Source organism: Astyanax mexicanus, chromosome 25, assembly GCF_023375975.1.
Source record: "Astyanax mexicanus isolate ESR-SI-001 chromosome 25, AstMex3_surface, whole genome shotgun sequence".
In the NCBI taxonomy this organism is placed as follows: Eukaryota; Metazoa; Chordata; class Actinopteri; order Characiformes; family Acestrorhamphidae; genus Astyanax; species Astyanax mexicanus.
This window is the reverse complement of record NC_064432.1, coordinates 14559307-14583166: the sequence shown is the minus strand read 5'-3', so window position 1 is coordinate 14583166 and position 23860 is coordinate 14559307. Positions and strand designations below refer to the sequence as shown.

General features: G+C 45.6%; 55 non-coding genes across 55 annotated transcripts; all 55 read left to right on the top strand.

Moving 5' to 3' along the window:
• The first annotated feature begins 5721 nt into the window (after nucleotides 1-5721).
• On the top strand, nucleotides 5722-5793 carry trnae-uuc (transfer RNA glutamic acid (anticodon UUC)). Its single transcript has one exon. It is a non-coding gene; the product is annotated as a tRNA-Glu (tRNA).
• Nucleotides 5794-5988: 195 nt separating this feature from the next.
• trnar-acg (transfer RNA arginine (anticodon ACG)) lies at nucleotides 5989-6061 on the top strand. Its single transcript has one exon. It is a non-coding gene; the product is annotated as a tRNA-Arg (tRNA).
• A 95-nt stretch (nucleotides 6062-6156) lies between these two features.
• Nucleotides 6157-6229, top strand: trnam-cau (transfer RNA methionine (anticodon CAU)). The gene has a single exon. It is a non-coding gene; the product is annotated as a tRNA-Met (tRNA).
• Nucleotides 6230-6607: 378 nt separating this feature from the next.
• trnah-gug (transfer RNA histidin (anticodon GUG)) lies at nucleotides 6608-6679 on the top strand. Its single transcript has one exon. It is a non-coding gene; the product is annotated as a tRNA-His (tRNA).
• Nucleotides 6680-6966: 287 nt separating this feature from the next.
• On the top strand, nucleotides 6967-7038 carry trnae-uuc (transfer RNA glutamic acid (anticodon UUC)). Its single transcript has one exon. It is a non-coding gene; the product is annotated as a tRNA-Glu (tRNA).
• A 195-nt stretch (nucleotides 7039-7233) lies between these two features.
• On the top strand, nucleotides 7234-7306 carry trnar-acg (transfer RNA arginine (anticodon ACG)). The gene has a single exon. It is a non-coding gene; the product is annotated as a tRNA-Arg (tRNA).
• Nucleotides 7307-7401: 95 nt separating this feature from the next.
• trnam-cau (transfer RNA methionine (anticodon CAU)) lies at nucleotides 7402-7474 on the top strand. The gene has a single exon. It is a non-coding gene; the product is annotated as a tRNA-Met (tRNA).
• A 378-nt stretch (nucleotides 7475-7852) lies between these two features.
• trnah-gug (transfer RNA histidin (anticodon GUG)) lies at nucleotides 7853-7924 on the top strand. Its single transcript has one exon. It is a non-coding gene; the product is annotated as a tRNA-His (tRNA).
• A 288-nt stretch (nucleotides 7925-8212) lies between these two features.
• Nucleotides 8213-8284, top strand: trnae-uuc (transfer RNA glutamic acid (anticodon UUC)). The gene has a single exon. It is a non-coding gene; the product is annotated as a tRNA-Glu (tRNA).
• Nucleotides 8285-8479: 195 nt separating this feature from the next.
• trnar-acg (transfer RNA arginine (anticodon ACG)) lies at nucleotides 8480-8552 on the top strand. Its single transcript has one exon. It is a non-coding gene; the product is annotated as a tRNA-Arg (tRNA).
• A 95-nt stretch (nucleotides 8553-8647) lies between these two features.
• On the top strand, nucleotides 8648-8720 carry trnam-cau (transfer RNA methionine (anticodon CAU)). Its single transcript has one exon. It is a non-coding gene; the product is annotated as a tRNA-Met (tRNA).
• Nucleotides 8721-9098: 378 nt separating this feature from the next.
• trnah-gug (transfer RNA histidin (anticodon GUG)) lies at nucleotides 9099-9170 on the top strand. Its single transcript has one exon. It is a non-coding gene; the product is annotated as a tRNA-His (tRNA).
• A 287-nt stretch (nucleotides 9171-9457) lies between these two features.
• Nucleotides 9458-9529, top strand: trnae-uuc (transfer RNA glutamic acid (anticodon UUC)). Its single transcript has one exon. It is a non-coding gene; the product is annotated as a tRNA-Glu (tRNA).
• Nucleotides 9530-9724: 195 nt separating this feature from the next.
• Nucleotides 9725-9797, top strand: trnar-acg (transfer RNA arginine (anticodon ACG)). Its single transcript has one exon. It is a non-coding gene; the product is annotated as a tRNA-Arg (tRNA).
• Nucleotides 9798-9892: 95 nt separating this feature from the next.
• trnam-cau (transfer RNA methionine (anticodon CAU)) lies at nucleotides 9893-9965 on the top strand. Its single transcript has one exon. It is a non-coding gene; the product is annotated as a tRNA-Met (tRNA).
• A 378-nt stretch (nucleotides 9966-10343) lies between these two features.
• Nucleotides 10344-10415, top strand: trnah-gug (transfer RNA histidin (anticodon GUG)). The gene has a single exon. It is a non-coding gene; the product is annotated as a tRNA-His (tRNA).
• A 287-nt stretch (nucleotides 10416-10702) lies between these two features.
• On the top strand, nucleotides 10703-10774 carry trnae-uuc (transfer RNA glutamic acid (anticodon UUC)). Its single transcript has one exon. It is a non-coding gene; the product is annotated as a tRNA-Glu (tRNA).
• Nucleotides 10775-10969: 195 nt separating this feature from the next.
• Nucleotides 10970-11042, top strand: trnar-acg (transfer RNA arginine (anticodon ACG)). The gene has a single exon. It is a non-coding gene; the product is annotated as a tRNA-Arg (tRNA).
• Nucleotides 11043-11136: 94 nt separating this feature from the next.
• On the top strand, nucleotides 11137-11210 carry trnam-cau (transfer RNA methionine (anticodon CAU)). Its single transcript has one exon. It is a non-coding gene; the product is annotated as a tRNA-Met (tRNA).
• A 737-nt stretch (nucleotides 11211-11947) lies between these two features.
• On the top strand, nucleotides 11948-12019 carry trnae-uuc (transfer RNA glutamic acid (anticodon UUC)). The gene has a single exon. It is a non-coding gene; the product is annotated as a tRNA-Glu (tRNA).
• A 195-nt stretch (nucleotides 12020-12214) lies between these two features.
• Nucleotides 12215-12287, top strand: trnar-acg (transfer RNA arginine (anticodon ACG)). Its single transcript has one exon. It is a non-coding gene; the product is annotated as a tRNA-Arg (tRNA).
• A 95-nt stretch (nucleotides 12288-12382) lies between these two features.
• trnam-cau (transfer RNA methionine (anticodon CAU)) lies at nucleotides 12383-12455 on the top strand. Its single transcript has one exon. It is a non-coding gene; the product is annotated as a tRNA-Met (tRNA).
• Nucleotides 12456-12833: 378 nt separating this feature from the next.
• Nucleotides 12834-12905, top strand: trnah-gug (transfer RNA histidin (anticodon GUG)). The gene has a single exon. It is a non-coding gene; the product is annotated as a tRNA-His (tRNA).
• A 288-nt stretch (nucleotides 12906-13193) lies between these two features.
• trnae-uuc (transfer RNA glutamic acid (anticodon UUC)) lies at nucleotides 13194-13265 on the top strand. Its single transcript has one exon. It is a non-coding gene; the product is annotated as a tRNA-Glu (tRNA).
• Nucleotides 13266-13628: 363 nt separating this feature from the next.
• Nucleotides 13629-13701, top strand: trnam-cau (transfer RNA methionine (anticodon CAU)). Its single transcript has one exon. It is a non-coding gene; the product is annotated as a tRNA-Met (tRNA).
• A 378-nt stretch (nucleotides 13702-14079) lies between these two features.
• trnah-gug (transfer RNA histidin (anticodon GUG)) lies at nucleotides 14080-14151 on the top strand. Its single transcript has one exon. It is a non-coding gene; the product is annotated as a tRNA-His (tRNA).
• Nucleotides 14152-14438: 287 nt separating this feature from the next.
• Nucleotides 14439-14510, top strand: trnae-uuc (transfer RNA glutamic acid (anticodon UUC)). Its single transcript has one exon. It is a non-coding gene; the product is annotated as a tRNA-Glu (tRNA).
• Nucleotides 14511-14705: 195 nt separating this feature from the next.
• Nucleotides 14706-14778, top strand: trnar-acg (transfer RNA arginine (anticodon ACG)). The gene has a single exon. It is a non-coding gene; the product is annotated as a tRNA-Arg (tRNA).
• Nucleotides 14779-14873: 95 nt separating this feature from the next.
• On the top strand, nucleotides 14874-14946 carry trnam-cau (transfer RNA methionine (anticodon CAU)). Its single transcript has one exon. It is a non-coding gene; the product is annotated as a tRNA-Met (tRNA).
• A 378-nt stretch (nucleotides 14947-15324) lies between these two features.
• Nucleotides 15325-15396, top strand: trnah-gug (transfer RNA histidin (anticodon GUG)). Its single transcript has one exon. It is a non-coding gene; the product is annotated as a tRNA-His (tRNA).
• Nucleotides 15397-15683: 287 nt separating this feature from the next.
• Nucleotides 15684-15755, top strand: trnae-uuc (transfer RNA glutamic acid (anticodon UUC)). The gene has a single exon. It is a non-coding gene; the product is annotated as a tRNA-Glu (tRNA).
• Nucleotides 15756-15950: 195 nt separating this feature from the next.
• trnar-acg (transfer RNA arginine (anticodon ACG)) lies at nucleotides 15951-16023 on the top strand. The gene has a single exon. It is a non-coding gene; the product is annotated as a tRNA-Arg (tRNA).
• Nucleotides 16024-16118: 95 nt separating this feature from the next.
• On the top strand, nucleotides 16119-16191 carry trnam-cau (transfer RNA methionine (anticodon CAU)). The gene has a single exon. It is a non-coding gene; the product is annotated as a tRNA-Met (tRNA).
• A 378-nt stretch (nucleotides 16192-16569) lies between these two features.
• On the top strand, nucleotides 16570-16641 carry trnah-gug (transfer RNA histidin (anticodon GUG)). Its single transcript has one exon. It is a non-coding gene; the product is annotated as a tRNA-His (tRNA).
• Nucleotides 16642-16928: 287 nt separating this feature from the next.
• trnae-uuc (transfer RNA glutamic acid (anticodon UUC)) lies at nucleotides 16929-17000 on the top strand. The gene has a single exon. It is a non-coding gene; the product is annotated as a tRNA-Glu (tRNA).
• Nucleotides 17001-17195: 195 nt separating this feature from the next.
• On the top strand, nucleotides 17196-17268 carry trnar-acg (transfer RNA arginine (anticodon ACG)). Its single transcript has one exon. It is a non-coding gene; the product is annotated as a tRNA-Arg (tRNA).
• Nucleotides 17269-17362: 94 nt separating this feature from the next.
• trnam-cau (transfer RNA methionine (anticodon CAU)) lies at nucleotides 17363-17436 on the top strand. Its single transcript has one exon. It is a non-coding gene; the product is annotated as a tRNA-Met (tRNA).
• Nucleotides 17437-18173: 737 nt separating this feature from the next.
• Nucleotides 18174-18245, top strand: trnae-uuc (transfer RNA glutamic acid (anticodon UUC)). Its single transcript has one exon. It is a non-coding gene; the product is annotated as a tRNA-Glu (tRNA).
• A 195-nt stretch (nucleotides 18246-18440) lies between these two features.
• On the top strand, nucleotides 18441-18513 carry trnar-acg (transfer RNA arginine (anticodon ACG)). Its single transcript has one exon. It is a non-coding gene; the product is annotated as a tRNA-Arg (tRNA).
• A 95-nt stretch (nucleotides 18514-18608) lies between these two features.
• Nucleotides 18609-18681, top strand: trnam-cau (transfer RNA methionine (anticodon CAU)). Its single transcript has one exon. It is a non-coding gene; the product is annotated as a tRNA-Met (tRNA).
• Nucleotides 18682-19059: 378 nt separating this feature from the next.
• trnah-gug (transfer RNA histidin (anticodon GUG)) lies at nucleotides 19060-19131 on the top strand. The gene has a single exon. It is a non-coding gene; the product is annotated as a tRNA-His (tRNA).
• A 288-nt stretch (nucleotides 19132-19419) lies between these two features.
• Nucleotides 19420-19491, top strand: trnae-uuc (transfer RNA glutamic acid (anticodon UUC)). Its single transcript has one exon. It is a non-coding gene; the product is annotated as a tRNA-Glu (tRNA).
• A 195-nt stretch (nucleotides 19492-19686) lies between these two features.
• trnar-acg (transfer RNA arginine (anticodon ACG)) lies at nucleotides 19687-19759 on the top strand. The gene has a single exon. It is a non-coding gene; the product is annotated as a tRNA-Arg (tRNA).
• A 95-nt stretch (nucleotides 19760-19854) lies between these two features.
• On the top strand, nucleotides 19855-19927 carry trnam-cau (transfer RNA methionine (anticodon CAU)). The gene has a single exon. It is a non-coding gene; the product is annotated as a tRNA-Met (tRNA).
• Nucleotides 19928-20664: 737 nt separating this feature from the next.
• trnae-uuc (transfer RNA glutamic acid (anticodon UUC)) lies at nucleotides 20665-20736 on the top strand. The gene has a single exon. It is a non-coding gene; the product is annotated as a tRNA-Glu (tRNA).
• Nucleotides 20737-20931: 195 nt separating this feature from the next.
• Nucleotides 20932-21004, top strand: trnar-acg (transfer RNA arginine (anticodon ACG)). Its single transcript has one exon. It is a non-coding gene; the product is annotated as a tRNA-Arg (tRNA).
• Nucleotides 21005-21099: 95 nt separating this feature from the next.
• trnam-cau (transfer RNA methionine (anticodon CAU)) lies at nucleotides 21100-21172 on the top strand. The gene has a single exon. It is a non-coding gene; the product is annotated as a tRNA-Met (tRNA).
• A 378-nt stretch (nucleotides 21173-21550) lies between these two features.
• Nucleotides 21551-21622, top strand: trnah-gug (transfer RNA histidin (anticodon GUG)). Its single transcript has one exon. It is a non-coding gene; the product is annotated as a tRNA-His (tRNA).
• A 287-nt stretch (nucleotides 21623-21909) lies between these two features.
• trnae-uuc (transfer RNA glutamic acid (anticodon UUC)) lies at nucleotides 21910-21981 on the top strand. Its single transcript has one exon. It is a non-coding gene; the product is annotated as a tRNA-Glu (tRNA).
• Nucleotides 21982-22176: 195 nt separating this feature from the next.
• Nucleotides 22177-22249, top strand: trnar-acg (transfer RNA arginine (anticodon ACG)). Its single transcript has one exon. It is a non-coding gene; the product is annotated as a tRNA-Arg (tRNA).
• A 95-nt stretch (nucleotides 22250-22344) lies between these two features.
• On the top strand, nucleotides 22345-22417 carry trnam-cau (transfer RNA methionine (anticodon CAU)). Its single transcript has one exon. It is a non-coding gene; the product is annotated as a tRNA-Met (tRNA).
• Nucleotides 22418-22795: 378 nt separating this feature from the next.
• On the top strand, nucleotides 22796-22867 carry trnah-gug (transfer RNA histidin (anticodon GUG)). The gene has a single exon. It is a non-coding gene; the product is annotated as a tRNA-His (tRNA).
• A 271-nt stretch (nucleotides 22868-23138) lies between these two features.
• trnar-acg (transfer RNA arginine (anticodon ACG)) lies at nucleotides 23139-23211 on the top strand. The gene has a single exon. It is a non-coding gene; the product is annotated as a tRNA-Arg (tRNA).
• Nucleotides 23212-23306: 95 nt separating this feature from the next.
• Nucleotides 23307-23379, top strand: trnam-cau (transfer RNA methionine (anticodon CAU)). The gene has a single exon. It is a non-coding gene; the product is annotated as a tRNA-Met (tRNA).
• Nucleotides 23380-23757: 378 nt separating this feature from the next.
• Nucleotides 23758-23829, top strand: trnah-gug (transfer RNA histidin (anticodon GUG)). Its single transcript has one exon. It is a non-coding gene; the product is annotated as a tRNA-His (tRNA).
• Nucleotides 23830-23860: the final 31 nt, after the last annotated feature.

Sequence of the window (23860 nt, the reverse complement as noted above, 5' to 3'; positions counted from 1 at the left end):
AAACTGGAGGAGAGGTTTAGCGGTTGGCCAGACCTCACTGTCAGACTGGACATCTACCATTTTATGAGGCGCCTGGCTGTCGGTTGTACCACTGACGCTCATCCTCTGTACCCCACGTTCATGGCCCGACTGTCCTCGTGCATTTTTGAATGGGACCCAAATGATGTTGCCTTGCTGCGCTTGGCAAAGAGGAAACAGCTTAAAAAAGAGGGTGTTCCTGGGGTGACCAGTGCAATGGTGGACAGGAACATCACAAAAGATGAGCTGGCCCAGTACTGCAGACGAAGGACACGGGGTGAGTAGACCACAATCCTCCTCATTCAAACACTCCTGCAGGAGCTGATGGGAGAGAAGGGCAGAGACCAAATGGGTGTCCCTTTGTTGGACAATGTCAGAATGGAGCACATATGGCGTGTGCAGCAGAGGCATGTAAAGTGCATTCAGGATGTACCAGGTGTACCACTGTACACTGACATAGGGAACACCACAGTGGAAGGCATTGTACTAACCAGGTACAGATGTGCAAGAGGCTCTACATCCCTGGAATCCTTCCACCTGCACCTCAACAGATTCATCCCAGGTGAGTTGTGGCAATATAATTAAAAGACATTTACTGTTAGCAAAGAACAAATTAGCATTGCGATGGTTAAACTGTTTGATTAAAATGTATGTGTATTTTTAAGGTACACAGGCCAACAGTCTCAACTTTCAGCTGTACCTGTTGGAGGGTCTTAACAGGTGGAATCATAACAGGAGTGTGGAGTCTGTGGCATCCAAACCTCCCTCTTTTCTATGTTATTCTGGGGACCTGCTTCACAGTGTGAACAACAGCTCTCTGAAAGTGCTTGGGCGGAGGTTTGTCCCATCCTTTCAGCCACCCACACAGTACACTGGTAAGTTATTCTGAACTTAAAACACTCCAAACTGTTTAATGTCAAAGTATTTATGTTACCCAGCTCAAGGTCCATTCTCTTAATTTAACATGTTATTGAGCTTGTTTTAAGTTATACTATTTGCAGAGTAACAACCCAACTTTATCTTATTTTACATCAACCATTCAAGATACATCAATGTTTGTACTATTTATTAAAGAGAAGTTCCATCAGAAATAAAAGTAGATTAGTTCAACAAGCAGTCCCAAATGTAAAATGCCAAATGTTATGTTTCAAGTCCAAGTAACTGAAGACAATGTGTATATATTTTTTTAAATATCCAAATCTTAACACAACTCTGGTTCCTGTGTATTTGTTCCTACAGGAGAATTAATTGGTATCGACTACTTGTATGAGCAGACTGGGCACTCTTTTCCAGAGATGGAGAAGGAAACTGAAGAGACAGATGAGTTATTAGAGGACATTGCCTTGGAGTATGAACACCTAGATGAGGGTTTTGATGAGCCTGTGTTTCCCATCCTGGATAACATTTTAGCTGATCCATTGGCTGCTACCATCACCATCCCAGCTGTCACCTCACCCTCCATTGGCCTTCTGCTTGTGCCACCATCAGAACAAACATCTGTGCTCTCACAGTATCCACCATCACCTCTGCTGCCTGCTACTCACATTTCTTCTCCCTCACCACACCAGTGTTCTGTACCACCTGTTGCTCCACTTACACAGTCCTCTGCCTCCTGCGTGGCTCCTCCTGCCCTCACACAGTCCTCTGCCTCCTGCGTGGCTCCTCCTGCCCTCACACAGTCCTCTGCCTCCTGCGTGGCGCCTCCTGCCCTCACACAGTCCTCTGCCTCCTGCGTGGCTCCTCCTGCCCTCACACAGTCCTCTGCCTCCTGCGTGGCTCCTCCTGCACTTATACAGTCCTCTGCCTCCTGCGTGGCTCCTCCTGCCCTCACACAGTCCTCTGCCTCCTGCGTGGCTCCTCCTGCCCTCACACAGTCCTCTGCCTCCTGCGTGGCTCCTCCTGCCCTCACACAGTCCTCTGCCTCCTGCGTGGCGCCTCCTGCCCTCACACAGTCCTCTGCCTCCTGCGTGGCTCCTCCTGCACTTATACAGTCCTCTGCCTCCTGCGTGGCTCCTCCTGCCCTCACACAGTCCTCTGCCTCCTGCGTGGCTCCTCCTGCCCTCACACAGTCCTCTGCCTCCTGCGTGGCTCCTCCTGCCCTCACACAGTCCTCTGCCTCCTGTGTGGCTCCTCCTGCCCTCACACAGTCCTCTGCCTCCTGCGTGGCTCCTCCTGCACTTATACAGTCCTCTGCCTCCTGCGTGGCTCCTGCTCCAGTTGCACAGATGTCAGCGTCCTTCATGCCCCTTGCTCCACTTGCGTCAGTCTCTGCCACCACCGATGCCACTACAGAGGAGCCTGTAGAGCAACTGGTAAGCAAACAGTTACTTCACACTGAGAAAATAAGCTATCAATTCTATAAAAATTGAGTAAGAAATATTTATTAATGTGGTTTGCATTTGCTCTTTCTCAACCATCACTAATCTTAATGGGTTTATTTGTTATTGCAGGCTGTAGATGACCATAGCATACCTGGGATGGACCGTGTGGACAGCCTTGCTGAGTACCTAGTGGGTCTTCGCAGTGAAACAAGTCTGATAATAACCAACCAACAGGCTAGTACCATTATAGGCCTTTGGCAAAATTTGCTACCATATGACCAGCAGCGTGTAGCTTTTGCTGCTCGTTATCAGGACCGGCTCACCACAGGCAGGTTCAGGTCACCAAAGAAAAAAAGAGAGTTTACCCCTGGTGTGGAGAGCCTAAAACGCTGCATTCTGAGCTCCTCTGGTTCTCCTGCCCAGTGGCCAGACTGTTGCCGTCTGTTGGAAGCCATTTTTGTCAAGCTCTGTGGAATACACAGGAGCCCAAAAAAACAAGGGCAGGTGACTTTGTCAAGGTGGGCTTTGATTCTAAAAGACTACAGCAAAATCCGACAGCTTATCCTGGGTAATGGTGCTGTTATGCAAAGCACCACTCTTCAGCTAGTGGAAGTCAACTCAACCACCCTGAACCAATGGTACAACAAACGAGTCAAGAAACAGGATGTTCAGTTAGTGCTGCAAGGGATAAACCTGCCATCTTCTGTCCCTGTTGCCACTGAGCCTCTTCAGCCTGCAAATCTTCGCCCTGCTGTTGCTCCTCCACCACCAGGTGTTCAACATGTGTACCACTTGCCACAAAGCACAGTAGGGCAGGCAAAGTGTAAAAAACGAGCTGCATCAACAGATGACCACTTCTTACCACCTTCTGCACGTCAGAAGATGTGTGCTCAGAGGAAACTTTTTCCAAAGCCTTCAACTGTCCCGTCTTCTCAAACATTTTCTCTGCAAACCACTACAACTTTAAGTCAGCCAGCAGTGATATTTAAGCCTTCCCCTCCTTTGTCTTCCATTTTTACCATACCTGTATCCTTCCCTGTCTCGTCTGTGAGTACTGTTGCCCAGACAACAGCTACAACAGCTTCATCGGTTGCACCAACCCCATCCATGTGTACTACAAAGAAATCCACATCCAAGGCCAGGTTTAATAAAAGGAGAGTGGAGGCAAACTCCTGTCGCAAGTGTGGGCAGTTCAGAACTGAGACAACAGGGCACAGTCAGTATAAAGGGAAAATATATTGCCCTAATACAGAGACAATGTCTCGGGAAAAGTGGCTTGAGGAGACAAAAAAGAGAAAAGCTGACCATACCTAAACACTGTACATTTAACTGTATTTTGACCATACCTAAACACTGTACATTTAACTGTATTTAGTTTGTTTGTTTTTTTGTTGTTGTTGCTGACAATTTTTCTCTCCGTCATGTTATTTATAGAGTAAAATAAGCTGGACTCCTAACATTTTTTGTTAAATGTTTGATAATGTCTCTGTTGGTAAAAATAATTACACTTTTGAGTGTAAATTCAAATAAATTTCCTTTGAAATTCAGTTAGTTATTCAAGTCTCTTGTTTGTAAAAAAAAACATATAATAAAAACCAACTGCAAGTATATAAAATGTTGTGGTATCTGTTATACTATATAAATATTGTAGTATACCTGTTATGCTATAAAGAATATTGTAGTATACCTTTTACACTATCTAAATTATTGTGGTATACCCCTTTATACTATATACAATATTGTGGTATACCTCTTATACTATGGAAAATATTAAGGTATACCTTTAAAATATATAAAATATTGTAGCATCTGTTTTACTATGTAAAATATTGTGGTATACCTGTTATACTATATAAAACGTGGTGTACCTGTTATACTATATACCACGCTGTGACATACCTGTTACACTATATAGAACACTGTGGTATACCTGTTAGACTATATACAACGCTGTGGTATACCTGTTACACTATATACAATACTGTGGTATATCTGTTACATACAACGCTGTGGTATCCCTGTTACACTATATACAACGCTGTGGTATACCTGTTACACTATATACAATGCTGTGGTATACCTGTTACACTATATACAACACTGTGGTATACCTTTTACACTATATAGAACATTGTGGTATACCTGTTTTACTAATTTATAATATAATAATTATATTATAAATTAATTAAATAATAAATTAACAGTAAATTAAGATTGGTGTATGGGAAAACATTTGTTTGAATGCCTTTAAAGTTTCAGTTAATTTTAGTTACATTTAAAATCTAAGCTGCTGTTCTTTGATAGCACACCGGGATTTGAACTTGCGACCTTTGTATCTGCCCCGATCTTCCCTTTAGCTCAGAAAATGACAATAATAATAAAAAAGAAACATATTCAACGAAATAAACACCGCAGTTTTTTTTAAAGAGGCAGAAACAATTCATTTTTCAGTTTTTGCTCGATGGTTAACTTTTCTTTTTCTCGCTTTCTTTCCTTTTCCCTTCTTCCTCCTTCTTCCCCCTTCTTCCCTCCATTTTTTCTTCTTCCCACGGGAAAGCAGACTATTGTTCCCCAGCTTTAGCGCAGTAGGTAGCGCGTCAGTCTCATAATCTGAAGGTCGTGAGTTCGATCCTCACACGGGGCATTGATCAATTTTAAATGAGAAACATGCTCGTAATATCCTAAGAGACTCACCTTGTTTTGTTTGGAGCATGGTAAGTGAAGGTGGTTAAGCACCAGTATCTACAATAAAGACTTATGTTCTCCTTGCACATATATGTGCAGTTAATCACAACATCTACGAACAGGGAAAAACGAATCTGATTCCAGCTTTTACTTAACTTTGCAAGTACTTTAGAAAAAAGCCTACAGTGGATCATGTAACAGTAGGCTCTTGTTATGATCCGGTAAGTGTTGTTGCACATCTTTCCTCCGATGCATATATCCAGTCATGTGCCGTACAATCAGTTGACAAGCCTATTGCCTGGGAAGAGAGCAAGATCTTTGCTAGTGGATGGTGGGGTGCAGTGATCGTATAGTGGTTAGTACTTTGCGTTGTGGCCGCAGCAACCCCGGTTCGAATCCGGGTCACGGCAAGTCCTTTAAGCTTGCAGCAGGCTTTTCTTGCCTGTCTTTGGAATCATTTAAAGTAAAACAGGTGCATGTCTTGTTTTTCGGTAGTACTGCTTCAGCAAAGCGTTGTGCAACATGGCGTGAGGATGAGGCATGTGTCTGCTTGTCAGATTATTCTAAATTTCGTTTCTGGATGCTTGAGAAAATTCTTACGGATGCAAACACTTAGGAAATTGTCCTGCATGAGGGCCTATTTCTAAACTCAAGAGTCTAATGACATAATTTTCCTTGTGCCTTTTTAACCTTGGAGTCCCATATGGTCTAGCGGTTAGGATTCCTGGTTTTCACCCAGGCGGCCTGGGTTCAACTCCCGGTATGGGAAGCTTCTTGCTGGCTGAGGAAAGCAGAGTGATGCCTTAACATTTTGCTGGGTTTCAATCGCGATCCTGTTGGAACTTCTAATAGTGCAGCTTAGGTGTTGGGATCTTGCTTTACTTCAGAGCTAAGAGGCCCATTTTGGTGTGACATAGACCTGAAATGTCCTCTTATCCACTTTGCCTGACAGTTTCTTGCCGGTGGGCCAGTGGCGCAATGGATAACGCGTCTGACTACGGATCAGAAGATTCTAGTTTCGACTCCTGGCTGGCTCGGCTCCTCTGCTTTTGTCGCTCCCCAACATTCGCTAAGATTACTTTGGTTCTTGCCATCCCCTGTGGTGCTGGCAGGTAACTAGCTGCATGCCTGAGCCTCATTAGCGCAGTAGGTAGCGCGTCAGTCTCATAATCTGAAGGTCGTGAGTTCGATCCTCACACGGGGCATTGATCATTTTTAAGTAAGAAACATGCTCGTAATATCCTAAGAGACTCACCTTGTTTTGTTTGGAGCATGGTAAGTGAAAGAGTTTAAGCACCAGTATCTACAATAAAGACTTATGTTCTCCTTGCACATACATGTGCAGTTAATCACAACATCTACGAACAGGGAAAACGAATCTGATTCCAGCTTTTACTTAACTTTGCAAGTACTTTAGAAAAAAGCCTACAGTGGATCATGTAACAGTAGGCTCTTGTTATGATCCGGTAAGTGTTGTTGCACATCTTTCCTCCGATGCATATATCCAGTCATGTGCCGTACAATCAGTTGACAAGCCTATTGCCTGGGAAGAGAGCAAGATCTTTGCTAGTGGATGGTGGGGTGCCGTGATCGTATAGTGGTTAGTACTCTGCGTTGTGGCCGCAGCAACCCCGGTTCGAATCCGGGTCACGGCAAGTCCTTTAAGCTTGCAGCAGGCTTTTCTTGCCTGTCTTTGGAATCATTTAAAGTAAAACAGGTGCATGTCTTGTTTTTTGCTAGTACTGCTTCAGCAAAGCGTTGTGCAACATGGCGTGAGGATGAGGCATGTGTCTGCTTGTCAGATTATTCTACCTTTCGTTTCTGGATGCTTGAGAAAATTCTTACGGATGCAAACGCTTAGGAAATTGTCCTGTATGAGGGCCTATTTCCAAACTCAAGAGTCTAATGACATAATTTTCCTTGTGCCTTTTTAACCTTGGAGTCCCATATGGTCTAGCGGTTAGGATTCCTGGTTTTCACCCAGGCGGCCCGGGTTCAACTCCCGGTATGGGAAGCTTCTTGCTGGCTGAGGAAAGCAGAGTGATGCCTTAACATTTTGCTGGGTTTCAATGGCGATCCTGAAAGAACTTCTAATAGTGCAGCTTGGGTGTTGGGATCTTGCTTTACTTCAGAGCTAAGAGGCCCATTTTGGTGTGACATAGGCCTGAAATGTCCTCTTATCCACTTTGCCTGACAGTTTCTTGCCGGTGGGCCAGTGGCGCAATGGATAACGCGTCTGACTACGGCTCAGAAGATTCTAGGTTCGACTCCTGGCTGGCTCGGCTCCTCTGCTTTTGTCGCTCCCCAACATCCGCTAAGATTACTTTGGTTCTTGCCATCCCCTGTGATGCTGGCAGGTAACTAGCTGCATGCCTGAGCCTCGTTAGCGCAGTAGGTAGCGCGTCAGTCTCATAATCTGAAGCTCGTGAGTTCGATCCTCACACGGGGCATTGATCATTTTTAAATAAGAAACATGCTCGTAATATCCTAAGAGACTCACCTTGTTTTGTTTGGAGCATGGTAAGTGAAGGAGTTTAAGCACCAGTATCTACAATAAAGACTTATATTCTCCTTGCACATACATGTGCAGTTAATCACAACATCTACGAACATGGAAAACGAATCTGATTCCAGCTTTTACTTAACTTTGCAAGTACTTTAGAAAAAAGCCTACAGTGGATCATGTAACAGTAGGCTCTTGTTATGATCCGGTAAGTGTTGTTGCACATCTTTCCTCCGATGCATATATCCAGTCATGTGCCGTACAATCAGTTGACAAGCCTATTGCCTGGGAAGAGAGCAAGATCGTTGCTAGTGGATGGTGGGGAGCCGTGATCGTATAGTGGTTAGTACTCTGCGTTGTGGCCGCAGCAACCCCGGTTCGAATCCGGGTCACGGCAAGTCCTTTAAGCTTGCAGCAGGCTTTTCTTGCCTGTCTTTGGAATCATTTAAAGTAAAACAGGTGCATGTCTTGTTTTTCGGTAGTACTGCTTCAGCAAAACGTTGTGCAACATGGCGTGAGGATGAGGCATGTGTCTGCTTGTCAGATTATTCTACCTTTCGTTCTCTGGATGCTTGAGAAAATTCTTACGGATGCAAACACTTAGGAAATTGTCCTGCATGAGGGCCTATTTCTAAACTCAAGAGTCTAACGACATAATTTTCCTTGTGCCTTTTTAACCTTGGAGTCCCATATGGTCTAGCGGTTAGGATTCCTGGTTTTCACCCAGGCGGCCCGGGTTCAACTCCCGGTATGGGAAGCTTCTTGCTGGCTGAGGAAAGCAGAGTGATGCCTTAACATTTTGCTGGGTTTCAATGGCGATCCTGTTGGAACTTCTAATAGTGCAGCTTGGGTGTTGGGATCTTGCTTTACTTCAGAGCTAAGAGGCCCATTTTGGTGTGACATAGGCCTGAAATGTCCTCTTATCCACTTTGTCTGACAGTTTCTTGCCGGTGGGCCAGTGGCGCAATGGATAACGCGTCTGACTACGGATCAGAAGATTCTAGGTTCGACTCCTGGCTGGCTCGGCTCCTCTGCTGTTGTCGCTCCCCAACATTCGCTAAGATTACTTTGGTTCTTGCCATCCCCTGTGGTGCTGGCAGGTAACTAGCTGCATGCCTGAGCCTCATTAGCGCAGTAGGTAGCGCGTCAGTCTCATAATCTGAAGGTCGTGAGTTCGATCCTCACACGGGGCATTGATCAATTTTAAATGAGAAACATGCTCGTAATATCCTAAGAGACTCACCTTGTTTTGTTTGGAGCATTGTAAGTGAAGGTGGTTAAGCACCAGTATCTACAATAAAGACTTATGTTCTCCTTGCACATACATGTGCAGTTAATCACAACATCTACGAACAGGGAAAACAAATCTGATTCCAGCTTTTACTTAACTTTGCAAGTACTTTAGAAAAAAGCCTACAGTGGATCATGTAACAGTAGGCTCTTGTTATGATCCGGTAAGTGTTGTTGCACATCTTTCCTCCGATGCATATATCCAGTCATGTGCCGTACAATCAGTTGACAAGCCTATTGCCTGGGAAGAGAGCAAGATCTTTGCTAGTGGATGGTGGGGTGCCGTGATCGTATAGTGGTTAGTACTCTGTGTTGTGGCCGCAGCAACCCCGGTTCGAATCCGGGTCACGGCAAGTCCTTTAAGCTTGCAGCAGGCTTTTCTTGCCTGTCTTTGGAATCATTTAAAGCAAAACAGGTGCATGTCTTGTTTTTCGGTAGTACTGCTTCAGCAAAGCGTTGTGCAACATGGCGTGAGGATGAGGCATGTGTCTGCTTGTCGGATTATTCTACCTTTCGTTTCTGGATGCTTGAGAAAATTCTTACGGATGCAAACACTTAGGAAATTGTCCTGTATGAGGGCCTATTTCCAAACTCAAGAGTCTAATGACATAATTTTCCTTGTGCCTTTTTAACCTTGGAGTCCCATATGGTCTAGCGGTTAGGATTCCTGGTTTTCACCCAGGCGGCCCGGGTTCAACTCCCGGTATGGGAAGCTTCTTGCTGGCTGAGGAAAGCAGAGTGATGCCTTAACATTTTGCTGGGTTTCAATGGCGATCCTGAAAGAACTTCTAATAGTGCAGCTTGGGTGTTGGGATCTTGCTTTACTTCAGAGCTAAGAGGCCCATTTTGGTGTGACATAGGCCTGAAATGTCCTCTTATCCACTTTGCCTGACAGTTTCTTGCCGGTGGGCCAGTGGCGCAATGGATAACGCGTCTGACTACGGATCAGATGATTCCACGTTCGACTCCTGGCTGGCTCGGCTCCTTTGCTTTTGTCGCTCCCCAACATCCGCTAAGATTACTTTGGTTCTTGCCATCCCCTGTGATGCTGGCAGGTAACTAGCTGCATGCCTGAGCCTCGTTAGTGCAGTAGGTAGCGCGTCAGTCTCATAATCTGAAGGTCGTGAGTTCGATCCTCACACGGGGCATTGATCATTTTTAAATAAGAAACATGCTCGTAATATCCTAAGAGACTCACCTTGTTTTGTTTGGAGCATGGTAAGTGAAGGAGTTTAAGCACCAGTATCTACAATAAAGACTTATGTTCTCCTTGCACATACATGTGCAGTTAATCACAACATCTACGAACAGGGAAAACGAATCTGATTCCAGCTTTTACTTAACTTTGCAAGTACTTTAGAAAAAAGCCTACAGTGGATCATGTAACAGTAGGCTCTTGTTATGATCCGGTAGGTGTTGTTGCACATCTTTCCTCCGATGCATATATCCAGTCATGTGCCGTACAATCAGTTGACAAGCCTATTGCCTGGGAAGAGAGCAAGATCTTTGCTAGTGGATGGTGGGGTGCCGTGATCGTATAGTGGTTAGTACTCTGCGTTGTGGCCGCAGCAACCCCGGTTCGAATCCGGGTCACGGCAAGTCCTTTAAGCTTGCAGCAGGCTTTTCTTGCCTGTCTTTGGAATCATTTAAAGTAAAACAGGTGCATGTCTTGTTTTTCGGTAGTACTGCTTCAGCAAAGCGTTGTGCAACATGGCGTGAGGATGAGGCATGTGTCTGCTTGTCAGATTATTCTACCTTTCGTTTCTGGATGCTTGAGAAAATTCTTACGGATGCAAACACTTAGGAAATTGTCCTGTATGAGGGCCTATTTCCAAACTCAAGAGTATAATGACATAATTTTCCTTGTGCCTTTTTAACCTTGGAGTCCCATATGGTCTAGCGGTTAGGATTCCTGGTTTTCACCCAGGCGGCCCGGGTTCAACTCCCGGTATGGGAAGCTTCTTGCTGGCTGAGGAAAGCAGAGTGATGCCTTAACATTTTGCTGGGTTTCAATGGCGATCCTGTTGGAACTTCTAATAGTGCAGCTTGGGTGTTGGGATCTTGCTTTACTTCAGAGCTAAGAGGCCCATTTTGGTGTGACATAGGCCTGAAATGTCCTCTTATCCACTTTGTCTGACAGTTTCTTGCCGGTGGGCCAGTGGCGCAATGGATAACGCGTCTGACTACGGATCAGAAGATTCTAGGTTCGACTCCTGGCTGGCTCGGCTCCTCTGCTTTTGTCGCTCCCCAACATTCGCTAAGATTACTTTGGTTCTTGCCATCCCCTGTGGTGCTGGCAGGTAACTAGCTGCATGCCTGAGCCTCGTTAGCGCAGTAGGTAGCGCGTCAGTCTCATAATCTGAAGGTCGTGAGTTCGATCCTCACACAGGCCATTGATCAATTTTAAATGAGAAACATGCTCGTAATATCCTAAGAGACTCACCTTGTTTTGTTTGGAGCATGGTAAGTGAAGGTGGTTAAGCACCAGTATCTACAATAAAGACTTATGTTCTCCTTGCACATATATGTGCAGTTAATCACAACATCTACGAACAGGGAAAACGAATCTGATTCCAGCTTTTACTTTACTTTGCAAGTACTTTAGAAAAAAGCCTACAGTGGATCATGTAACAGTAGGCTCTTGTTATGATCCGGTAAGTGTTGTTGCACATCTTTCCTCCGATGCATATATCCAGTCATGTGCCGTACAATCAGTTGACAAGCCTATTGCCTGGGAAGAGAGCAAGATCTTTGCTAGTGGATGGTGGGGTGCAGTGATCGTATAGTGGTTAGTACTTTGCGTTGTGGCCGCAGCAACCCCGGTTCGAATCCGGGTCACGGCAAGTCCTTTAAGCTTGCAGCAGGCTTTTCTTGCCTGTCTTTGGAATCATTTAAAGTAAAACAGGTGCATGTCTTGTTTTTCGGTAGTACTGCTTCAGCAAAGCGTTGTGCAACATGGCGTGAGGATGAGGCATGTGTCTGCTTGTCAGATTATTCTAAATTTCGTTTCTGGATGCTTGAGAAAATTCTTACGGATGCAAACACTTAGGAAATTGTCCTGCATGAGGGCCTATTTCTAAACTCAAGAGTCTAATGACATAATTTTCCTTGTGCCTTTTTAACCTTGGAGTCCCATATGGTCTAGCGGTTAGGATTCCTGGTTTTCACCCAGGCGGCCCGGGTTCAACTCCCGGTATGGGAAGCTTCTTGCTGGCTGAGGAAAGCAGAGTGATGCCATAACATTTTGCTGGGTTTCAATGGCGATCCTGTTGGAACTTCTAATAGTGCAGCTTGGGTGTTGGGATCTTGCTTTACTTCAGAGCTAAGAGGCCCATTTTGGTGTGACATAGACCTGAAATGTCCTCTTATCCACTTTGCCTGACAGTTTCTTGCCGGTGGGCCAGTGGCGCAATGGATAACGCGTCTGACTACGGATCAGAAGATTCTAGGTTCGACTCCTGGCTGGCTCGGCTCCTCTGCTTTTGTCGCTCCCCAACATTCGCTAAGATTACTTTGGTTCTTGCCATCCCCTGTGGTGCTGGCAGGTAACTAGCTGCATGCCTGAGCCTCGTTAGCGCAGTAGGTAGCGCGTCAGTCTCATAATCTGAAGGTCGTGAGTTCGATCCTCACACGGGGCATTGATCATTTTTAAATAAGAAACATGCTCGTAATATCCTAAGAGACTCACCTTGTTTTGTTTGGAGCATGGTAAGTGAAGGAGTTTAAGCACCAGTATCTACAATAAAGACTTATGTTCTCCTTGCACATACATGTGCAGTTAATCACAACATCTACGAACAGGGAAAACGAATCTGATTCCAGCTTTTACTTAACTTTGCAAGTACTTTAGAAAAAAGCCTACAGTGGATCATGTAACAGTAGGCTCTTGTTATGATCCGGTAAGTGTTGTTGCACATCTTTCCTCCGATGCATATATCCAGTCATGTGCCGTACAATCAGTTGACAAGCCTATTGCCTGGGAAGAGAGCAAGATCTTTGCTAGTGGATGGTGGGGTGCCGTGATCGTATAGTGGTTAGTACTCTGCGTTGTGGCCGCAGCAACCCCGGTTCGAATCCGGGTCATGGCAAGTCCTTTAAGCTTGCAGCAGGCTTTTCTTGCCTGTCTTTGGAATCATTTAAAGTAAAACAGGTGCATGTCTTGTTTTTTGGTAGTACTGCTTCAGCAAAGCGTTGTGCAACATGGCGTGAGGATGAGGCATGTGTCTGCTTGTCAGATTATTCTACCTTTCGTTCTCTGGATGCTTGAGAAAATTCTTACGGATGCAAACACTTAGGAAATTGTCCTGCATGAGGGCCTATTTCTAAACTCAAGAGTCTAACGACATAATTTTCCTTGTGCCTTTTTAACTTTGGAGTCCCATATGGTCTAGTTGTTAGGATTCCTGGTTTTCACCCAGGCGGCCCGGGTTCAACTCCTGGTATGGGAAGCTTCTTGCTGGCTGAGGAAAGCAGAGTGATGCCTTAACATTTTGCTGGGTTTCAATGGCGATCCTGAAAGAACTTCTAATAGTGCAGCTTGGGTGTTGGGATCTTGCTTTAATTCAGAGCTAAGAGGCCCATTTTGGTGTGAAATAGGCCTGAAATGTCCTCTTATCCACTTTGCCTGACAGTTTCTTGCCGGTGGGCCAGTGACGCAATGGATAACGCGTCTGACTACGGATCAGAAGATTCTAGGTTCGACTCCTGCCTGGCTCGGCTCCTCTGCCTTTGTCGCTCCCCAACATTCGCTAAGATTACTTTGGTTCTTGCCATCCCCTGTGGTGCTGGCAGGTAACTAGCTGCATGCCTGAGCCTCGTTAGCGCAGTAGGTAGCGCGTCAGTCTCATAATCTGAAGGTCGTGAGTTCGATCCTCACACGGGGCATTGATCATTTTTAAATAAGAATCATGCTCGTAATATCCTAAGAGACTCACCTTGTTTTGTTTGGAGCATGGTAAGTGAAGGAGTTTAAGCACCAGTATCTACAATAAAGACTTTCTTTCTCCTTGCACATACATGTGCAGTTAATCACAACATCTGCGAACAGGGAAAACGAATCTGATTCCAGCTTTTACTTAACTTTGCAAGTACTTTAGAAAAAAGCCTACAGTGGATCATGTAACAGTAGGCTCTTGTTATGATCCGGTAAGTGTTGTTGCACATCTTTCCTCCGATGCATATATCCAGTCATGTGCCGTACAATCAGTTGACAAGCCTATTGCCTGGGAAGAGAGCAAGATCTTTGCTAGTGGATGGTGGGGTGCCGTGATCGTATAGTGGTTAGTACTCTGCGTTGTGGCCGCAGCAACCCCGGTTCGAATCCGGGTCACGGCAAGTCCTTTAAGCTTGCAGCAGGCTTTTCTTGCCTGTCTTTGGAATCATTTAAAGTAAAACAGGTGCATGTCTTGTTTTTTGCTAGTACTGCTTCAGCAAAGCGTTGTGCAACATGGCGTGAGGATGAGGCATGTGTCTGCTTGTCAGATTATTCTACCTTTCGTTTCTGGATGCTTGAGAAAATTCTTACGGATGCAAACGCTTAGGAAATTGTCCTGTATGAGGGCCTATTTCCAAACTCAAGAGTCTAATGACATAATTTTCCTTGTGCCTTTTTAACCTTGGAGTCCCATATGGTCTAGCGGTTAGGATTCCTGGTTTTCACCCAGGCGGCCCGGGTTCAACTCCCGGTATGGGAAGCTTCTTGCTGGCTGAGGAAAGCAGAGTGATGCCTTAACATTTTGCTGGGTTTCAATGGCGATCCTGAAAGAACTTCTAATAGTGCAGCTTGGGTGTTGGGATCTTGCTTTACTTCAGAGCTAAGAGGCCCATTTTGGTGTGACATAGGCCTGAAATGTCCTCTTATCCACTTTGCCTGACAGTTTCTTGCCGGTGGGCCAGTGGCGCAATGGATAACGCGTCTGACTACGGCTCAGAAGATTCTAGGTTCGACTCCTGGCTGGCTCGGCTCCTCTGCTTTTGTCGCTCCCCAACATCCGCTAAGATTACTTTGGTTCTTGCCATCCCCTGTGATGCTGGCAGGTAACTAGCTGCATGCCTGAGCCTCGTTAGCGCAGTAGGTAGCGCGTCAGTCTCATAATCTGAAGGTCGTGAGTTCGATCCTCACACGGGGCATTGATCATTTTTAAATAAGAAACATGCTCGTAATATCCTAAGAGACTCACCTTGTTTTGTTTGGAGCATGGTAAGTGAAGGAGTTTAAGCACCAGTATCTACAATAAAGACTTATATTCTCCTTGCACATACATGTGCAGTTAATCACAACATCTACGAACAGGGAAAACGAATCTGATTCCAGCTTTTACTTAACTTTGCAAGTACTTTAGAAAAAAGCCTACAGTGGATCATGTAACAGTAGGCTCTTGTTATGATCCGGTAAGTGTTGTTGCACATCTTTCCTCCGATGCATATATCCAGTCATGTGCCGTACAATCAGTTGACAAGCCTATTGCCTGGGAAGAGAGCAAGATCTTTGCTAGTGGATGGTGGGGTGCCGTGATCGTATAGTGGTTAGTACTCTGTGTTGTGGCCGCAGCAACCCCGGTTCGAATCCGGGTCACGGCAAGTCCTTTAAGCTTGCAGCAGGCTTTTCTTGCCTGTCTTTGGAATCATTTAAAGCAAAACAGGTGCATGTCTTGTTTTTCGGTAGTACTGCTTCAGCAAAGCGTTGTGCAACATGGCGTGAGGATGAGGCATGTGTCTGCTTGTCGGATTATTCTACCTTTCGTTTCTGGATGCTTGAGAAAATTCTTACGGATGCAAACACTTAGGAAATTGTCCTGTATGAGGGCCTATTTCCAAACTCAAGAGTCTAATGACATAATTTTCCTTGTGCCTTTTTAACCTTGGAGTCCCATATGGTCTAGCGGTTAGGATTCCTGGTTTTCACCCAGGCGGCCCGGGTTCAACTCCCGGTATGGGAAGCTTCTTGCTGGCTGAGGAAAGCAGAGTGATGCCTTAACATTTTGCTGGGTTTCAATGGCGATCCTGAAAGAACTTCTAATAGTGCAGCTTGGGTGTTGGGATCTTGCTTTACTTCAGAGCTAAGAGGCCCATTTTGGTGTGACATAGGCCTGAAATGTCCTCTTATCCACTTTGCCTGACAGTTTCTTGCCGGTGGGCCAGTGGCGCAATGGATAACGCGTCTGACTACGGATCAGATGATTCCACGTTCGACTCCTGGCTGGCTCGGCTCCTTTGCTTTTGTCGCTCCCCAACATCCGCTAAGATTACTTTGGTTCTTGCCATCCCCTGTGATGCTGGCAGGTAACTAGCTGCATGCCTGAGCCTCGTTAGTGCAGTAGGTAGCGCGTCAGTCTCATAATCTGAAGGTCGTGAGTTCGATCCTCACACGGGGCATTGATCATTTTTAAATAAGAAACATGCTCGTAATATCCTAAGAGACTCACCTTGTTTTGTTTGGAGCATGGTAAGTGAAGGAGTTTAAGCACCAGTATCTACAATAAAGACTTATGTTCTCCTTGCACATACATGTGCAGTTAATCACAACATCTACGAACAGGGAAAACGAATCTGATTCCAGCTTTTACTTAACTTTGCAAGTACTTTAGAAAAAAGCCTACAGTGGATCATGTAACAGTAGGCTCTTGTTATGATCCGGTAGGTGTTGTTGCACATCTTTCCTCCGATGCATATATCCAGTCATGTGCCGTACAATCAGTTGACAAGCCTATTGCCTGGGAAGAGAGCAAGATCTTTGCTAGTGGATGGTGGGGTGCCGTGATCGTATAGTGGTTAGTACTCTGCGTTGTGGCCGCAGCAACCCCGGTTCGAATCCGGGTCACGGCAAGTCCTTTAAGCTTGCAGCAGGCTTTTCTTGCCTGTCTTTGGAATCATTTAAAGTAAAACAGGTGCATGTCTTGTTTTTCGGTAGTACTGCTTCAGCAAAGCGTTGTGCAACATGGCGTGAGGATGAGGCATGTGTCTGCTTGTCAGATTATTCTACCTTTCGTTTCTGGATGCTTGAGAAAATTCTTACGGATGCAAACACTTAGGAAATTGTCCTGTATGAGGGCCTATTTCCAAACTCAAGAGTATAATGACATAATTTTCCTTGTGCCTTTTTAACCTTGGAGTCCCATATGGTCTAGCGGTTAGGATTCCTGGTTTTCACCCAGGCGGCCCGGGTTCAACTCCCGGTATGGGAAGCTTCTTGCTGGCTGAGGAAAGCAGAGTGATGCCTTAACATTTTGCTGGGTTTCAATGGCGATCCTGTTGGAACTTCTAATAGTGCAGCTTGGGTGTTGGGATCTTGCTTTACTTCAGAGCTAAGAGGCCCATTTTGGTGTGACATAGGCCTGAAATGTCCTCTTATCCACTTTGTCTGACAGTTTCTTGCCGGTGGGCCAGTGGCGCAATGGATAACGCGTCTGACTACGGATCAGAAGATTCTAGGTTCGACTCCTGGCTGGCTCGGCTCCTCTGCTTTTGTCGCTCCCCAACATTCGCTAAGATTACTTTGGTTCTTGCCATCCCCTGTGGTGCTGGCAGGTAACTAGCTGCATGCCTGAGCCTCGTTAGCGCAGTAGGTAGCGCGTCAGTCTCATAATCTGAAGGTCGTGAGTTCGATCCTCACACAGGCCATTGATCAATTTTAAATGAGAAACATGCTCGTAATATCCTAAGAGACTCACCTTGTTTTGTTTGGAGCATGGTAAGTGAAGGTGGTTAAGCACCAGTATCTACAATAAAGACTTATGTTCTCCTTGCACATATATGTGCAGTTAATCACAACATCTACGAACAGGGAAAACGAATCTGATTCCAGCTTTTACTTTACTTTGCAAGTACTTTAGAAAAAAGCCTACAGTGGATCATGTAACAGTAGGCTCTTGTTATGATCCGGTAAGTGTTGTTGCACATCTTTCCTCCGATGCATATATCCAGTCATGTGCCGTACAATCAGTTGACAAGCCTATTGCCTGGGAAGAGAGCAAGATCTTTGCTAGTGGATGGTGGGGTGCAGTGATCGTATAGTGGTTAGTACTTTGCGTTGTGGCCGCAGCAACCCCGGTTCGAATCCGGGTCACGGCAAGTCCTTTAAGCTTGCAGCAGGCTTTTCTTGCCTGTCTTTGGAATCATTTAAAGTAAAACAGGTGCATGTCTTGTTTTTCGGTAGTACTGCTTCAGCAAAGCGTTGTGCAACATGGCGTGAGGATGAGGCATGTGTCTGCTTGTCAGATTATTCTAAATTTCGTTTCTGGATGCTTGAGAAAATTCTTACGGATGCAAACACTTAGGAAATTGTCCTGCATGAGGGCCTATTTCTAAACTCAAGAGTCTAATGACATAATTTTCCTTGTGCCTTTTTAACCTTGGAGTCCCATATGGTCTAGCGGTTAGGATTCCTGGTTTTCACCCAGGCGGCCCGGGTTCAACTCCCGGTATGGGAAGCTTCTTGCTGGCTGAGGAAAGCAGAGTGATGCCATAACATTTTGCTGGGTTTCAATGGCGATCCTGTTGGAACTTCTAATAGTGCAGCTTGGGTGTTGGGATCTTGCTTTACTTCAGAGCTAAGAGGCCCATTTTGGTGTGACATAGACCTGAAATGTCCTCTTATCCACTTTGCCTGACAGTTTCTTGCCGGTGGGCCAGTGGCGCAATGGATAACGCGTCTGACTACGGATCAGAAGATTCTAGGTTCGACTCCTGGCTGGCTCGGCTCCTCTGCTTTTGTCGCTCCCCAACATTCGCTAAGATTACTTTGGTTCTTGCCATCCCCTGTGGTGCTGGCAGGTAACTAGCTGCATGCCTGAGCCTCGTTAGCGCAGTAGGTAGCGCGTCAGTCTCATAATCTGAAGGTCGTGAGTTCGATCCTCACACGGGGCATTGATCATTTTTAAATAAGAAACATGCTCGTAATATCCTAAGAGACTCACCTTGTTTTGTTTGGAGCATGGTAAGTGAAGGAGTTTAAGCACCAGTATCTACAATAAAGACTTATGTTCTCCTTGCACATACATGTGCAGTTAATCACAACATCTACGAACAGGGAAAACGAATCTGATTCCAGCTTTTACTTAACTTTGCAAGTACTTTAGAAAAAAGCCTACAGTGGATCATGTAACAGTAGGCTCTTGTTATGATCCGGTAAGTGTTGTTGCACATCTTTCCTCCGATGCATATATCCAGTCATGTGCCGTACAATCAGTTGACAAGCCTATTGCCTGGGAAGAGAGCAAGATCTTTGCTAGTGGATGGTGGGGTGCCGTGATCGTATAGTGGTTAGTACTCTGCGTTGTGGCCGCAGCAACCCCGGTTCGAATCCGGGTCATGGCAAATCCTTTAAGCTTGCAGCAGGCTTTTCTTGCCTGTCTTTGGAATCATTTAAAGTAAAACAGGTGCATGTCTTGTTTTTTGGTAGTACTGCTTCAGCAAAGCGTTGTGCAACATGGCGTGAGGATGAGGCATGTGTCTGCTTGTCAGATTATTCTACCTTTCGTTCTCTGGATGCTTGAGAAAATTCTTACGGATGCAAACACTTAGGAAATTGTCCTGCATGAGGGCCTATTTCTAAACTCAAGAGTCTAACGACATAATTTTCCTTGTGCCTTTTTAACTTTGGAGTCCCATATGGTCTAGTTGTTAGGATTCCTGGTTTTCACCCAGGCGGCCCGGGTTCAACTCCTGGTATGGGAAGCTTCTTGCTGGCTGAGGAAAGCAGAGTGATGCCTTAACATTTTGCTGGGTTTCAATGGCGATCCTGTTGGAACTTCTAATAGTGCAGCTTGGGTGTTGGGATCTTGCTTTACTTCAGAGCTAAGAGGCCCATTTTGGTGTGACATAGGCCTGAAATGTCCTCTTATCCACTTTGTCTGACAGTTTCTTGCTGGTGGGCCAGTGGCGCAATGGATAACGCGTCTGACTACGGATCAGAAGATTCTAGGTTCGACTCCTGGCTGGCTCGGCTCCTCTGCTTTTGTCGCTCCCCAACATTCGCTAAGATTACTTTGGTTCTTGCCATCCCCTGTGGTGCTGGCAGGTAACTAGCTGCATGCCTGAGCCTCGTTAGCGCAGTAGGTAGCACGTTAGTCTCATAATCTGAAGGTCGTGAGTTCGATCCTCACACGGGGCATTGATCAATTTTAAATGAGAAACATGCTCGTAATATCCTAAGAGACTCACCTTGTTTTGTTTGGAGCATGGTAAGTGAAGGTGGTTAAGCACCAGTATCTACAATAAAGACTTATGTTCTCCTTGCACATATATGTGCAGTTAATCACAACATCTACGAACAGGGAAAACGAATCTGATTCCAGCTTTTACTTAACTTTGCAAGTACTTTAGAAAAAAGCCTACAGTGGATCATGTAACAGTAGGCTCTTGTTATGATCCGGTAAGTTTTGTTGCACATCTTTCCTCCGATGCATATATCCAGTCATGTGCCGTACAATCAGTTGACAAGCCTATTGCCTGGGAAGAGAGCAAGATCTTTGCTAGTGGATGGTGGGGTGCCGTGATCGTATAGTGGTTAGTACTCTGCGTTGTGGCCGCAGCAACCCCGGTTCGAATCCGGGTCCCGGCAAGTCCTTTAAGCTTGCAGCAGGCTTTTCTTGCCTGTCTTTGGAATCATTTAAAGTAAAACAGGTGCATGTCTTGTTTTTCGGTAGTACTGCTTCAGCAAAGCGTTGTGCAACATGGCGTGAGGATGAGGCATGTGTCTGCTTGTCAGATTATTCTAAATTTCGTTTCTGGATGCTTGAGAAAATTCTTACGGATGCAAACACTTAGGAAATTGTCCTGTATGAGGGCCTATTTCCAAACTCAAGAGTATAATGACATAATTTTCCTTGTGCCTTTTTAACCTTGGAGTCCCATATGGTCTAGCGGTTAGGATTCCTGGTTTTCACCCAGGCGGCCCGGGTTCAACTCCCGGTATGGGAAGCTTCTTGCTGGCTGAGGAAAGCAGAGTGATGCCTTAACATTTTGCTGGGTTTCAATGGCGATCCTGAAAGAACTTCTAATAGTGCAGCTTGGGTGTTGGGATCTTGCTTTACTTCAGAGCTAAGAGGCCCAATTTGGTGTGACATAGGCCTGAAATGTCCTCTTATCCACTTTGCCTGACAGTTTCTTGCCGGTGGGCCAGTGGCGCAATGGATAACGCGTCTGACTACGGATCAGAAGATTCTAGGTTCGACTCCTGGCTGGCTCGGCTCCTCTGCTTTTGTCGCTCCCCAACATTCGCTAAGATTACTTTGGTTCTTGCCATCCCCTGTGGTGCTGGCAGGTAACTAGCTGCGTGCCTGAGCCTCGTTAGCGCAGTAGGTAGCGCGTTAGTCTCATAATCTGAAGGTCGTGAGTTCGATCCTCACACGGGGCATTGATCATTTTTAAATAAGAAACATGCTCGTAATATCCTAAGAGACTCACCTTGTTTTGTTTGGAGCATGGTAAGTGAAGGAGTTTAAGCACCAGTATCTACAATAAAGACTTATGTTCTCCTTGCACATACATGTGCAGTTAATCACAACATCTACGAACAGGGAAAACGAATCTGATTCCAGCTTTTACTTAACTTTGCAAGTACTTTAGAAAAAAGCCTACAGTGGATCATGTAACAGTAGGCTCTTGTTATGATCCGGTAAGTGTTGTTGCACATCTTTCCTCCGATGCATATATCCAGTCATGTGCCGTACAATCAGTTGACAAGCCTATTGCCTGGGAAGAGAGCAAGATCTTTGCTAGTGGATGGTGGGGAGCCGTGATCGTATAGTGGTTAGTACTCTGCGTTGTGGCCGCAGCAACCCCGGTTCGAATCCGGGTCACGGCAAGTCCTTTAAGCTTGCAGCAGGCTTTTCTTGCCTGTCTTTGGAATCATTTAAAGTAAAACAGGTGCATGTCTTGTTTTTCGGTAGTACTGCTTCAGCAAAGCGTTGTGCAACATGGCGTGAGGATGAGGCATGTGTCTGCTTGTCAGATTATTCTACCATTCGTTTCTGGATGCTTGAGAAAATTCTTACGGATGCAAACACTTAGGAAATTGTCCTGCATGAGGGCCTATTTCTAAACTCAAGAGTCTAATGACATAATTTTCCTTGTGCCTTTTTAACCTTGGAGTCCCATATGGTCTAGCGGTTAGGATTCCTGGTTTTCACCCAGGCGGCCCGGGTTCAACTCCCGGTATGGGAAGCTTCTTGCTGGCTGAGGAAAGCAGAGTGATGCCTTAACATTTTGCTGGGTTTCAATGGCGATCCTGAAAGAACTTCTAATAGTGCAGCTTGGGTGTTGGGATCTTGCTTTACTTCAGAGCTAAGAGGCCCATTTTGGTGTGACATAGGCCTGAAATGTCCTCTTATCCACTTTGCCTGACAGTTTCTTGCCGGTGGGCCAGTGGCGCAATGGATAACGCGTCTGACTACGGATCAGAAGATTCTAGGTTCGACTCCTGGCTGGCTCGGCTCCTCTGCTTTTGTCGCTCCCCAACATCCGCTAAGATTACTTTGGTTCTTGCCATCCCCTGTGATGCTGGCAGGTAACTAGCTGCATGCCTGAGCCTCGTTAGCGCAGTAGGTAGCGCGTCAGTCTCATAATCTGAAGGTCGTGAGTTCGATCCTCACACGGGGCATTGATCATTTTTAAATAAGAAACATGCTCGTAATATCCTAAGAGACTCACCTTGTTTTGTTTGGAGCATGGTAAGTGAAGGAGTTTAAGCACCAGTATCTACAATAAAGACTTATGTTCTCCTTGCACATACATGTGCAGTTAATCACAACATCTACGAACAGGGAAAACGAATCTGATTCCAGCTTTTACTTAACTTTGCAAGTACTTTAGAAAAAAGCCTACAGTGGATCATGTAACAGTAGGCTCTTGTTATGATCCGGTAAGTGTTGTTGCACATCTTTCCTCCGATGCATATATCCAGTCATGTGCCGTACAATCAGTTGACAAGCCTATTGCCTGGGAAGAGAGCAAGATCTTTGCTAGTGGATGGTGGGGAGCCGTGATCGTATAGTGGTTAATACTCTGCGTTGTGGCCGCAGCAACCCCGGTTCGAATCCGGGTCACGGCAAGTCCTTTAAGCTTGCAGCCTGTCTTTGGAATCATTTAAAGTAAAACAGGTGCATGTCTTGTTTTTCGGTAGTACTGCTTCTTGCTGGCTGAGGAAAGCAGAGTGATGCCTTAACATTTTGCTGGGTTTCAATGGCGATCCTGAAAGAACTTCTAATAGTGCAGCTTGGGTGTTGGGATCTTGCTTTACTTCAGAGCTAAGAGGCCCATTTTGGTGTGACATAGGCCTGAAATGTCCTCTTATCCACTTTGCCTGACAGTTTCTTGCCGGTGGGCCAGTGGCGCAATGGATAACGCGTCTGACTACGGATCAGAAGATTCTAGGTTCGACTCCTGGCTGGCTCGGCTCCTCTGCTTTTGTCGCTCCCCAACATCCGCTAAGATTACTTTGGTTCTTGCCATCCCCTGTGATGCTGGCAGGTAACTAGCTGCATGCCTGAGCCTCGTTAGCGCAGTAGGTAGCGCGTCAGTCTCATAATCTGAAGGTCGTGAGTTCGATCCTCACACGGGGCATTGATCATTTTTAAATAAGAAACATGCTCGTAATATCCTAAGAGACTCACCTTGTTTTGTTTGGAGCATGGTAAGTGAAGGAGTTTAAGCACCAGTATCTACAATAAAGACTTATGTTCTCCTTGCACATACATGTGCAGTTAATCACAACATCTACGAACAGGGAAAACGAATCTGATTCCAGCTTTTACTTAACTTTGCAAGTACTTTAGAAAAAAGCCTACAGTGGATCATGTAACAGTAGGCTCTTGTTATGATCCGGTAAGTGTTGTTGCACATCTTTCCTCCGATGCATATATCCAGTCATGTGCCGTACAATCAGTTGACAAGCCTATTGCCTGGGAAGAGAGCAAGATCTTTGCTAGTGGATGGTGGGGAGCCGTGATCGTATAGTGGTTAATACTCTGCGTTGTGGCCGCAGCAACCCCGGTTCGAATCCGGGTCACGGCAAGTCCTTTAAGCTTGCAGCCTGTCTTTGGAA